Genomic DNA, 12,156 nt, shown 5'->3' on the forward strand with positions numbered 1-12,156 from the left:
GAGGCACTTGTCCAAGGACACGTAATAAGCGGTAGGTCCAGGTAATGGCGGTCCTGACCACCCTGGTCTCCTGCCTTGACAGAGCAAAAGGGAAAGGGCCACCAGCTGAACTGTTCCCTGCAGGTCTTAAGCCCAGCGACTCGAGCAGCCCCACAGAAAGCCAGACCCTTGGAAAGGAAGCAAGGGGAACAGGCGCTCATCCGGGTTCTGCTCCTGGCTGGCTGTGTGTCCTGAGAAAAACCCCTTGTCTTCTCTGACCTTCGATTTTCTCATTTATAATACAAGGTGATCATTCTCTACGACTATTATAGATTATACATTGGGCGATTCTCATGAACAGGATCAGAAGGCCTTCGGAAAAACAGCTCAGATAAGTCATATCACATACGATTTATTTACCTGTAGGACAACAAGACCCATTTGATTTTTTTTTAATTTTTTAAATTTTTTCAGTGTTCCAAGATTCCTTGTTCATGCACCACACCCAGAGCTCCATGCAATCTGTGCCCTCCTTAGTACCCACCACCAGGCTCACCCACCTCTCCACCTCCCCCTCCAAAACCCTCAGTTTGTTTCTCAGAGTCCAGTCTCTCACGCTGCATCTCCCCCTCCGATTTACCCCAATTCACTTTTCACTTTCCTTCCCCTTTCACTTTGTTTCTGCTAATGTCCTCCATGTTCTTCCTTATGCCCCACAAGTAAGTGAAACCATATGATAACTGACTTTCTCTGCTTGGCTATTTCACTCAGCATAATCTCCTCCAGTCTCAGAGAGAAGATAATTCACAAATGACACCACAGACAAAGGGCTGATACACAAGATCTATAAAAGAACTCCTCAAACTCAACACCCAAAAAACATAATCGTGTCCAAAAATGGGCAGAAGCCATGAACAGACACTTCTCCAATGAAGACATACAAACACTTGAAACAATGTTCATCATCATTAGCCATCAGGGAAATTCAAATCAAAACCACATTGAGATACTCCCTTACACCAGTTAGAATGTCGAAGATTAACAAGACGGGAAACAACAAATGTTGGAGAGGATATGGAGAAAGGGGAACCCTCTTACACTTTTGGTGGGAATGCAAGACCCATTTGATTTAAAATGCATCCATTTTGGAGCCTATCTGAATTCTTAAAACAGCTGGTAGTAATCATTTCTCTAACTACATTAAATCTTAGAGGGATGACTTTATTCTAAAGGATACTTAGTTTGAAAGTCATTTACTACTCAGTAATATTTCGTTTCTGGAGCCACTTACATGTACCATTTCACAAATGTGGGCGAGGTTAAACCTGTTTTGTGGGAGAAAACAACAAAGAACAAAAAGTCATCAACCTATAGGGTATTACTTTCTTTAGGACTCATATCATTTTGGAAATCTAAAGAGAAATATGGACTCCTCTTCTCAGAGAAATGCAGACACTTTCCAAACTCTGGATGTGACTTTGGGACGGCAGGGATGAGGGGACTCAGCCCCAGCCGCCAGGTTAAGGGAGGGTCTTAGATACAAGAATATCTCCAAGGTCCCAGGTAATTCTTCAGGCCCACATATCTGTGTCCTCAATCAATGCAGAAAAATAGCCAGAAGCCACTCAGACAGTGCCTGAGATTTTAAAATGAAGAATTCTCTTGATAAATAAATCTCTTAATGAAATACAAGCAATTAAGCTAAAAGTCCTATCAAATGCAGCCTGTCACTCAGCAGCCTGACACTTAATTGAATTTCTTTTTCCATCCCCTGGCTCCTTTTCCCTGATAAACAAATTCATTCACTGCAGATCAAGTTTCCCTAACCTAGAAACCAGTGATAGTCAATCAACTAATTGACACAACAAAGACTTCCATTTAAAAAAAAAAAAAAGGTTCCCCTAATTAAAGTGCGAATGAAATTGTGTAATACTCTGGTGCCTGATATTAATTACTCTGCAGTTAACCCTCTCCCTCCTCCTCGGGGACCTGGCAGTGGACTGGGAAAAATGAGGGAGCCCAGACCCAGATACAAGCCCAAGTTCTAGCTTCTTCCTGAATTCGCTGTGTGACCTCAGGAGGTCGCTTCCCCTCTCTGATTTTCATGAGCTACAACACAGGGATAGAATGAGGTGACTTCCAAAGCTGCTTCCAACTCTAACTCTCACATTTTATGATCCAGAAGACAGTCTGATGGCATAGTCTTTTCTCTGTGGTTGCAGGTGAGCCAGAAGCCTCGAACTGAAAAGAGAGCCCATATTCTGGGGGCTCCTTCTGCCTCTGTCTGGTAAATGCAGTAGCCCCTGAATGTATATGCCCTTCCCCAACACACATCCACCCACACATTCCCAGGCACGTGCCTTACACACACACGTATACCAGGTTTCCCTGTAGCACACTCCATCATTCTCTCTCCCGTTCCCTCATACATACACATGTATGCCACACATTGAGACATGCAAATGTTCTCAAAGCCTTGTGCATACCCATCTCCATCACCCCGCTGCATAAGCACACACACACATAGTCCCAGACCCTTTTAACACAAAACCTCTGCAAAGAGGCCATATACACATGCATTTACGCACTAACATGCGCATACACCCATCCACAAAGGTGAGCTGGGGTTGGACAGCTGCTGGTTTTAGCTTTGGCCAGGGTAGCCCCAGGGATCTCAGAAACCCAGCTACTGATCCAACAGGATTTTCCAGGACTATCTGGGTTCTAAAGTTTCCTTCATTCAACTAAGGCTGCCGAGTGCTCTCCCTGTGCCGGGCACTGTGTGGGGAGAGTAGTGAACGGACAGACACAGACCCACAGCCCAGACTCATCAGCGAGTAGTGCAGGCCCCATCTCTGGGCCCTGAAACATCCAAGGGTCTAATTTAGAGGGGGGCTTTCTCGTAACATCATGGTCAAGGTGGCCTTCGAGCCAGCCCTTGCAGAACGCAAGAGGGGATGGACCAAGCAGACACACAGCATGAACAAAGACAGGGAAGCTGGGAAGCTGGGGATTCTGGGAAGTAGCACTACACAGGGGTGTGGGCAGCCCAGCTTCACTGCTCACTGTCTTCGGGCTTGGGCAAGTCACTTAACATCTCTGAACTTCCTCATCTGTGGAATGGGGACAATGGTTGAAGCACCAGAGAAGGGCTATCCATTCACTCAACCGAGACTGAGCAGGCACTTTGTGCCCGGCACTGTTCTAGGCACCGTTCTAGGCACCAAAGGTTGATGTGAAAACAGAGGAGACGACAAGTGTCAGCTCTTGAGGCCATGTCTACACACACTGGACACTGGCCTGGCAGGGCCCCCAGGGACTCAGAGTGGAGGGAGCGGAAGGTCCCTTCAACTGAATGTCAGCGGAAGACTGCACTCTGGAATGAATTGGGGACGGGGGAGCCTCTGGTGCTCGGGAGCACGGGGCCAGGAGAGAGCTGATGGAGGAGGATGGCAGGAGCTGGGAGGCCAGCTCGAAGGGGATCATGGAGCATGGCTGGTGATGTAGTCCCCAGCCCCAAGCTGCATCTCCAGGTAAGAGACACTGCCTTAGCCCTCCAAGCCCTTCCCCCACCCCCCATTCCAGGGCAGGGCCTGGCTTCCCTTGCAGTTTGCACAGCCAGGCCAGGGTGGTGATGAGGGCACATTCCCCCCCTCCCTCGGACAGGGCGGACGCTCTCGGCATCTCATGCTTTCTGTTGAGCTCATCTCCCTGTCTCTGTTTTCATGTTTTCCTCTCTCACACTGGCTGTGTGGAGCACATCTCTCAGAAAATACTTGCTTTTGAAAGTTGTTGCCATAACAACCACTTCATTACACGCCAGGCCCAGTATCTCAGAAATGCAGAATCTTTCCTTAAAAGCGTGCGCTGCACATCAAAGGGGAATAGGAGCTCATTATTTTTACATTATTTTGCAGGCAAATAGATATTTTCCAATACACATTTCTTTTCTAAGTTGATTTTCTTGTTCAGTGGAAATGCACATTTCTTTCTTAACGCTTTCCTGCCTGCAGGGTTCGGGGCCTAGAAATCGAAGTTCCTCAAAGCAGGAGGGAGAAGGCATTTCTTTGCTGGGCTATGTATGCCTCCCTCTGCCCCCAACGCTGTAGTTCATGAAGGATGGTTTGGTCTAATTCACAATTCAACCGCATCCAGAAATTCTAGAAAAGTCAGAAATTAGTATAGCATACATACACCTTCATTGGTCTGACTTGGTTCAAGCCAAGCTTTCATAACAAGTGAAGCAAATTATTTAAGGAGCCAAATCAAAACCAAACCAAACCAACAAAAATCTTAACCATGTGGGATGGAGATGTGTTCTAAGATTTTATTTTCTAAACCAGAGGACATTGTAGAATGTAATGAGCCCCTTCAAGTGAATGCCTTGCATGTGTCTCCCCGTCACTAGCATGGAAGTCCCATGATTATTGTCTGTTTGGCTTACTGCTTATCACCAGGCCCGAGAACAGTGTCTGGGCACACAGGCATTCAGTAAATATTTTCTGGGACCAATGAATGAATGTGCTGTAAATACTACATCTTATAACAATTCTTCAAAGAAGGGATTATCATCCCCATTGTACAGATGAAGAACTTGAGGTTCAACAAGGTTAGTACAATAACATTAATAATCATAATCCCAGGGGCGCCTGAGTGGCACAGTCAGTTGAGCGAATGACTCCTGGTTTTGGGTCAGGTCATGATCTCACAGTCATGAGACAGCACAGAGTCGGCTTGGGATTCTCTCTCTCCTTCTGCCCCTCCCACTCATTTTCTCTCTCTCTCTCAAATAAATAACAAGTAATAATCAAAATCACAATTAGAGTTAATACCTTACACTTTCTATAAGAGCATACTATGCCTGCAGAAAAGGGCACACATCTCCCTGACTTCATAAACTGAACAGCCCTGAGGAACCAACACCTAAACCGAGAAGCAAAACATTTGGCAGGAGGAAGACTTTCACAGCAGCCTCTCAGGTGGATTTATCACAAACCACTAAGCTGTTTGTTTTATGCGGACTTCTGCATCTGTTCTATTTTACAAAAAAGGCTCTACGCGTCATAGCCACTATTGTGACCTCTAATATCACAGATTAGTTTTGCCTGTTTTTGTGATTTCTGTAGCTGGAACCATGCAGTGGTCCCCTTCAGTGCCTGGCTTCCTTCCCTTATCACAATGTTTTTGCGATTCACCCATGCTGTGGTCTGCATTTACTTCTCTGCTAATAGCAGCGGATGTGTAACGAGCATTTACCATGTGCCCTGTAAGCTCAGGTGATCCTCTCATCACTCTTAAGATGAAGGCTTTATTATAAGTGACTTGTCTGGAACCCCACAAATAGTGAGTGGAGATTTGAATCCAGAACTTTATGGTCCCAAACTCCTGCTGTCGTCAAGAACCTCTTTCCCTGGATGACTCAAGTCTCTTGCTAAGAACAGCACAGTCAATAATGAGCTAGCCAGGGGCACGTGGAGAGCCTTTTGCTCCCACAATGAATGGTCCAGCATGCTATGTCCAGCCTCTTGTGACTGCTTTTATGCTTCTCCAGCCCCTGACCCATGAAGCTCTCAGCTCTTCCCATTCGCTGGTGCCAACAACAGGCATACCAATGGCTCTTCTGTTATTTCTAATTCACCATGACCAGGAAGCCAGAAATATTAAGGTTACTAGAATTATGTGTAAGACAAGAGATAGTGGCTATGAACAAGGACATACTGTGCATGAGTTCACAGACAAGAATATCTGGATGCTGGGGACACTAACACAAGCAGGATGGCACCACCCAGCCTCATCCCCTGGCAGCCTCCTACTCCTTGTGTGCAGCTCTCCAGAATGCCCAGGCCTGGAGAGCGTGGCCCCGCTCTAGTTCCTCATCCCAGCCTGTCTACCCCACCCCCCACCAGGGCCCTCGCTTACCTCCACTGGGCACTTGCTGACTCTCAATACTTTTTTTTTTTTTTTAAGATTTTATTTATTTATTTGACAGAGATCACAAGTAGACAGAGAGGTGGGCAGAGAGAGAGGAGGAAGCAGGCTCCCTGCTGAGCAGAGAGCCCGATGCGGGGCCTGATTCCTGGGATCAAGACCTGAGCCGAAGGCAGAGGCTTTAATCCACTGAGCCACCCAGGCGCCCCTCTCAATAATTTTTTAACAGGAAACTAAACTTTATCACCACCCTTAGCCCTTTTAGAAAAAGCCAATCTTAACTCCATGAACCAACTCATTTTTACCTTCCTATCTATATTCACGTCTTCTCTCAGGACTTTCTTCTAACCCAGCTTTAATACCTTTCTCGTTCCTTCAGAAATTAATAGGTTAAAAAAATCCTTGACATGGGCTAGAAGAAGCAGAAGGAGGAGGAGGAGGAAGAGAAGGAGAACTCTTCCTTTGGGGTTTCACCGTCAGTGTGAACTCAAGTTTTCCTGGTTTCACACTCCCCTAAAACCAGGCTCTGACACCAGAGTGTCTCCCTTCCTGGAAAGAACAGCCATTTTCTTGTTTCCTGACACTTTCCGCAGAAGCCCTGATGGCTGTGCTGTAAAAAGCCACTCCACCCTGAGCCCCTAGCTCACATTTGGCAACTGTGTCCCTTTAATGGATGCGCACGTGTCTATTGTGAGTACAAACATAATGGTTTCCATGGCAACATGGTCACAATGACTAATTAGACAAAAGAGGGTGTTTTTCAAAGCCTTGAAAGACATCATGGATGTAATAAACGAACATCATCTTATTCAATTCATGTATTCCTTCTCATTTCTCCCTAGAAACATCAATAAATGGTCCCTGGTGACTTGACCTCAGATTGGAGTTGGACTCTTCAGCCACTGGTCAGAGCCTGCCAGATTCTCCACTGCATGATCCTGATCCTGGCAAGCATTGAAGAAGCAGCCACAGGGCCACTCATCCAATGCCAGCACTTCCAGACTGGGCCACCCCACTCCTGTCCTACCAACTCACTCTCATGATGGCCACTAAGGGGACCAGGGATGGGCTCTGGGGACCTCATCCTATCCCCTCATAACACCTGCCTGAGTCCTCCACCAGCTGCCCCACGGGGTTCTCCCTACCACCTTCATTTATTCATTTCAGGATGTTGGGTGGGACTCTTATTGCTGCCCCTCCCCCAGCTTTGCAGGGGCAGGGGAGGGGGAAGTTGAGTATTAACTGTCCCACATTCCCAAAGAAAAGCAATCCTTCTCCCTAGGGAGGTGTACCTTAGCATAACGTAATAACACAGTCTCCTGAGTGAGAGAGAGAACAACCCCAGGTATTATTTTTTCCAAAGACTGTACACAAACCTGTCTCAGATAATGCTGAGAAATGAGTCAAAAAGTCACACTATACAACAGCAAAAGGAATACCTAGATAGAAATGCCTGAGCACAAGAAACAGATGGCAACTATACAAACATACACCGACCAAGATGCCAAGAAAAAGAATCACCCGAAGGTGAAGAATCCAGTGTAGAAGAAAACATAATCCCAAATCCAGAAGAAAATTTCATGCAAGTGTTCTCTGCTACAAAACTATATAGTAAGAATACAAATATTTGGGGTGCCTGGGTGGCTCAGATGGTTAGGCAGCTGCCTTCGGCTCAGGTCATGATCCCAGGGTCCTGGGATTGAGCCCCGCATCGGGCTCCCTACTCGGCGGGGAGTTTGCTTCTCCCTCTCTCTACCCACCATCCCTGCTGCTTGTGCTCTCTCGCTCTCTCTGTCAAGTAAATTTAAAAAAAAAAAAAAGAATACAAATATTTTTGGGACACCTGGGTGGCTCAGTTATTAAGCACCTGCCTTCAGCTCAGGTCATGATCCCGGGGTCCTGGGATCAAGCCCCACATCGGTGTCCCTGCTCAGCGGGGAGCCTGCTTCTTCCTCTCCCACTTCTCTTGCTTGTGTTCCCTCTCTCGCTGTCTCTTTCTCTGTCAAATAAATAAAAGCTTTAAAAAAAATACAAATATTTTAGAGGCGTAAATTCTCAAGACCAAATATAACAGAAGATATGACAGCAGAGGAGATGTAATCAATATTTGGAAGATAAAACAGGAACAGGTAAGTAGTAATTGACCTAGGAAAAGAAAAAAACTGAGACCTATATGTGGGGTCTACAGGATGGAGAACCTGCAAAGAGAAAAGGAACTTGAGCCCCAGAACTCTGAATCAAGCAGAACACCACTGAAGCCGGACATACAAGAGATGCTGAAACGGGAGTGATCAAGAGTCTGTACAATGAGCATCTCGGACACCAGCTTCCTTCCCTGATCTGCAAAGCCAAGAGATGGTGCCTCCACCCAGCAGAAAGAAGTGGGGAGTTTACTCCCTTGGGAAGGTTGAAGCCAGAGGCTCAAAAATAAACATCAGTCACTGCTCATGGAGGGTATGAGGTGCTGTAATGGCAACAACAGAGTGAAGTGTAAGTGTGCACATTGAACAGTGGGAGACAGAAGCCCTTTCCCTACTCAGACCCAAAATAGGCTGGTGCCCTGAGGCAGGAGAGCGAACAACTTCTCTAGCCCAGAAGAACTAGCCCAAGAGAAAGGACTTGAAGATATCAACATTTGAGGTCTCCTAGTGACACACCTTGACTCCTGCCCTTTTACCCCAAAGTAGAGCCCATCATCCAGTGAGCACCTTTCCCCAAGGGAAGGCCTCAGGGCCTCCAGAATGTAACCGTTATTTAGAAATACAAACCTAAAGCTAAAAGAAATAGTTTCAAGGGTTGGAAGAAGTTGGTGAGAATGAAGAAAGGCAAGAGGAGAGAGCTGATTTTCCTGGGAAGTACAACTTGACTTTTTAATTCTATGTGCATCTATTCTTTCTTAAAATAGAAATTATTTTTAGAAAAAGGAAAATAAACTTTGAGTAATATATTTTTCGGCATTCTAGCAGAAAAAGCTAATCATCTACAAAGGAGAAGCAGCATCAGCCGGGATTCAGCTTCTCCTCAGTGCTAGTCAAAGTCAGATCTTGGGAAAATGGTGTTTTCTATTAAAACGTGTGAGCTAAGGGGCACCTGAGTGACTCAGTGGGTTAAGCGTGGGTCATGATCTTGGATGGAGTCATGGGATTGAGTCCCACAACTGGCTCTGCCCTCAGCCCAGAGTCTGCTTGTCCCTTTCCCTCTGCCCCTCCCCACTTTCACTCTCTCCCTCTCTCAAATAAATAGTCTTTTTTAAAATTTTATTTTAAATCAATCAATCCTGTGAGCCAAGATCATTCTATCCTGCGTAGATGCTGTTCAAATACAAAGGCAACAGATATTCACAAACATTAGCTAACTCAGAGTGTACCCTGCCTATTAACCTTTCTTGCAAAAACTACTTGATAATAAAATCCAGCAAATGAAAAAATAAATAAAAAGTAGAAGACTCAGGGAGGGAGAGGGAGGCATTGTGGCAAAGGACCAATGTTCAGACTGTGATTTCAGAGAAATAACAAATGTTTTAAAACTTAGCAATATAAAAAATGGAGACTAGGAATGAGGTAGGAGGAAGCAGAAGGTTAGTGACCTATTCTTTATTACAAGGAGTCCACGCATCTATCCATACTAACAGGTCACATGATTCTCAGTTTGGAGCCAGTGGCACAATGGATAATGCATCTGACCACAGATCAGAAGATTCCAAGAACATGTGGTTCTTCTCAGGAAAATACAAATTAAAACCACAATGAAATGCTGCTACCTATCTATTAAAATGATCAGATTTTGTAACCTGGCAATGCCAACTGCTGGAAAGGACACAGAGCCCCTGGACCTCTCGCACATTGCTGGTAGGAATGCAAAATGGTACGGCCTCCTAGGAAGACAGTTTGACAGTTTCCTATCCAGTCAAACACTTACCTTACAACCTGACAATCTCATCCCCAGTGGTATTTTCCCAAGACAAAGGAAAGTTTATGTCCACAGAAAACCCAGTATGTAACTGTTTTGCAGCTTTACTCAAGTTGCCCCAAACTGGAAACAACCCAAACGTCCTTTAACTGGTGAGCAAACTGTGGTACATCTATACGATGGACTCCGCAATAAAAAGGAGGGAATTACTGCAACACCCAACATGGTACATCTCAAATGCACTGTGCCAGGTGAAAAAAAAAGTCAAAGGCTAGCTTCTGTATGAATTTTGTGATTTTCTGGAAAAGGTGAAACTGTAGGCACGGAAAACAGATCAGTGGTTGCCAATGTCCAGATGGGGAAGGAGGGGCTGACCGCAAAGGGACCCAGAAATTTGCGGGGGCGGGGGGCGCATTCTGCATCTTGATTACATGAGTGTGCATTTGTCAAAGCTCACAGGACAGGACTGGCTCTACAGTGCTCTGTGAAAAATGGATTAGGGAACGATTGGAAACGTTAGTCACAGACTTTTCACAGACTATGACCATGTCGTTTGATTTAATGGGTAATTTTATGTGGCTTGCTCAAAAATTCTGCCATTGGATTAATTGGAAGTATTTTATCTGGGAAGAATACCATTGCTAATTGTGCTTATGATAAAATATATGTATTTTTAAAACCATAGGACTCTAACCACCGTATTTTTCCTCATCTCTTGTTAAACTTGGTGGGATCTTTTAGGAAACAACTCCACTTGTGATGAAATACTTGTTCGAGGTTCAGAAATTCCTTTCGTTTCACTTCTTTCCTTTTCTTCTGTTAATGTCAAATGAAATTACATTTAAAGATTTTATTTTCAAAAGTCTCCCATTTTACGAAAAGTATTTCTATCTGCCTCTCCATCTAGAAACTCCACACAGAATCAGTCTGAATGGTAGTTTTTGAGCGCATAAGGGGAAGGTCTTTTATTTATTATCTCTTTCCTTATTTTTTCCATTTTAATGTGAATGCATTTTTATGAAAAATACACATCATTCCCTGACCCCTCCCTAGCTACAATCACAGCTCTGTTGCTTCTCTCTCCTGGCATGCATGTCACTCTCTTACTCTGGAAATGTGGCCACATCTGTCCCACTCCCTTCTGGACTGCACATTCTTGAGGGGCAAGAGCTCTGACTCGCTCATCCCTGGGACTCATGGAGGGCCATGCTCCACACAATAGGTCCTCAAGGCTGGAAGCCAGAATAGAGGAGATCACAGGTAAAGGAAGCTGGGGGAGGAATCCCTCATGACTGTGAAACATAAAAAAACGGTTTTCGGTCCTGACCGCAGGTGATAGTTTCCGACTGTCTACACACAAGAAGAGATATAAAGGGCAAAAGGTGACATGGCTAAAAGCCTAGCTCACAAGAACACTAGGGGACCAGACACAGCCATCTCACTGTCTGACATCTTAGTGACATGTCTCTCTTCCCAGTGAAAGACTAAGGCTTTGAGAGAAACCTGGTCGTTGGGATTCTAGATCTCTGCCTAAACAAAGAGAACTTAGAATGAGAAGAGACACAGAAGTCTGGAAGACACCAAGGTCTCTCAAGCAGAGACTGAAAAACCCAATAGACTCCTAGACATTCATGAAGTCAACAGTAACGATTTGTAAGCCATCCTCAAACACCAGAACATGAGATCGCTTGTTACCTCACTGAGGAATGAATTCAAATGATGCGTACTACAGAACTATGTGCAGAAGGTACTGAAGATAGAGAAGGTATTGGCTAAGGTATCACTCGTAGCCAATGAGTGAGCCAAGTCCACCACCCACTGCATCTCAACAGGGCCCTGTTGTTCTGTCTTGGTCCTTCTGTGTCCCCAACCACCCCCAAGAAGTGATGAAACTTTGCTTTTGGGTGAAAAAAATAGCACTGAAAATAAATCCAACTGCTTATGTTGGTAATGAGAGTGAAGAGGAAGTGAGGTACCCAAGAAAGTGATATAGACTCTACAATGAAAAGGAATGTCATGCAATGACATGGATGGAACTAGAGGGTATTATGCTGAGCGAAGTAAGTCAATCGGAGAAAGACAACTATCATATGATCTCCCGGATATGAGGAAGTGGAGATGCAACGTTGGGGGTGTGGGGGGCAGGAAAAGACTGAATGAAACAAGATGGGAGCGGGAGGGAGACAAACCATAAGAGGCTCTTAATGTCGCAAAACAAACTGAGGGGTGTTGGGGGGTGGGGGGGAGGGAGAGGGTGATAGAGTTATGGACATTGGGGAGGGTATGTGCTATGGTGAGTGCTGTGAAGTATGTAAACCTGGTGATTCACAGACCTGTACC

Source organism: Mustela putorius, unplaced genomic scaffold, assembly GCF_011764305.1.
Source record: "Mustela putorius furo isolate JIRA1106 unplaced genomic scaffold, ASM1176430v1.1 tig00000592_pilon_pilon_pilon, whole genome shotgun sequence".
NCBI lineage: Eukaryota > Metazoa > Chordata > Mammalia > Carnivora > Mustelidae > Mustela > Mustela putorius.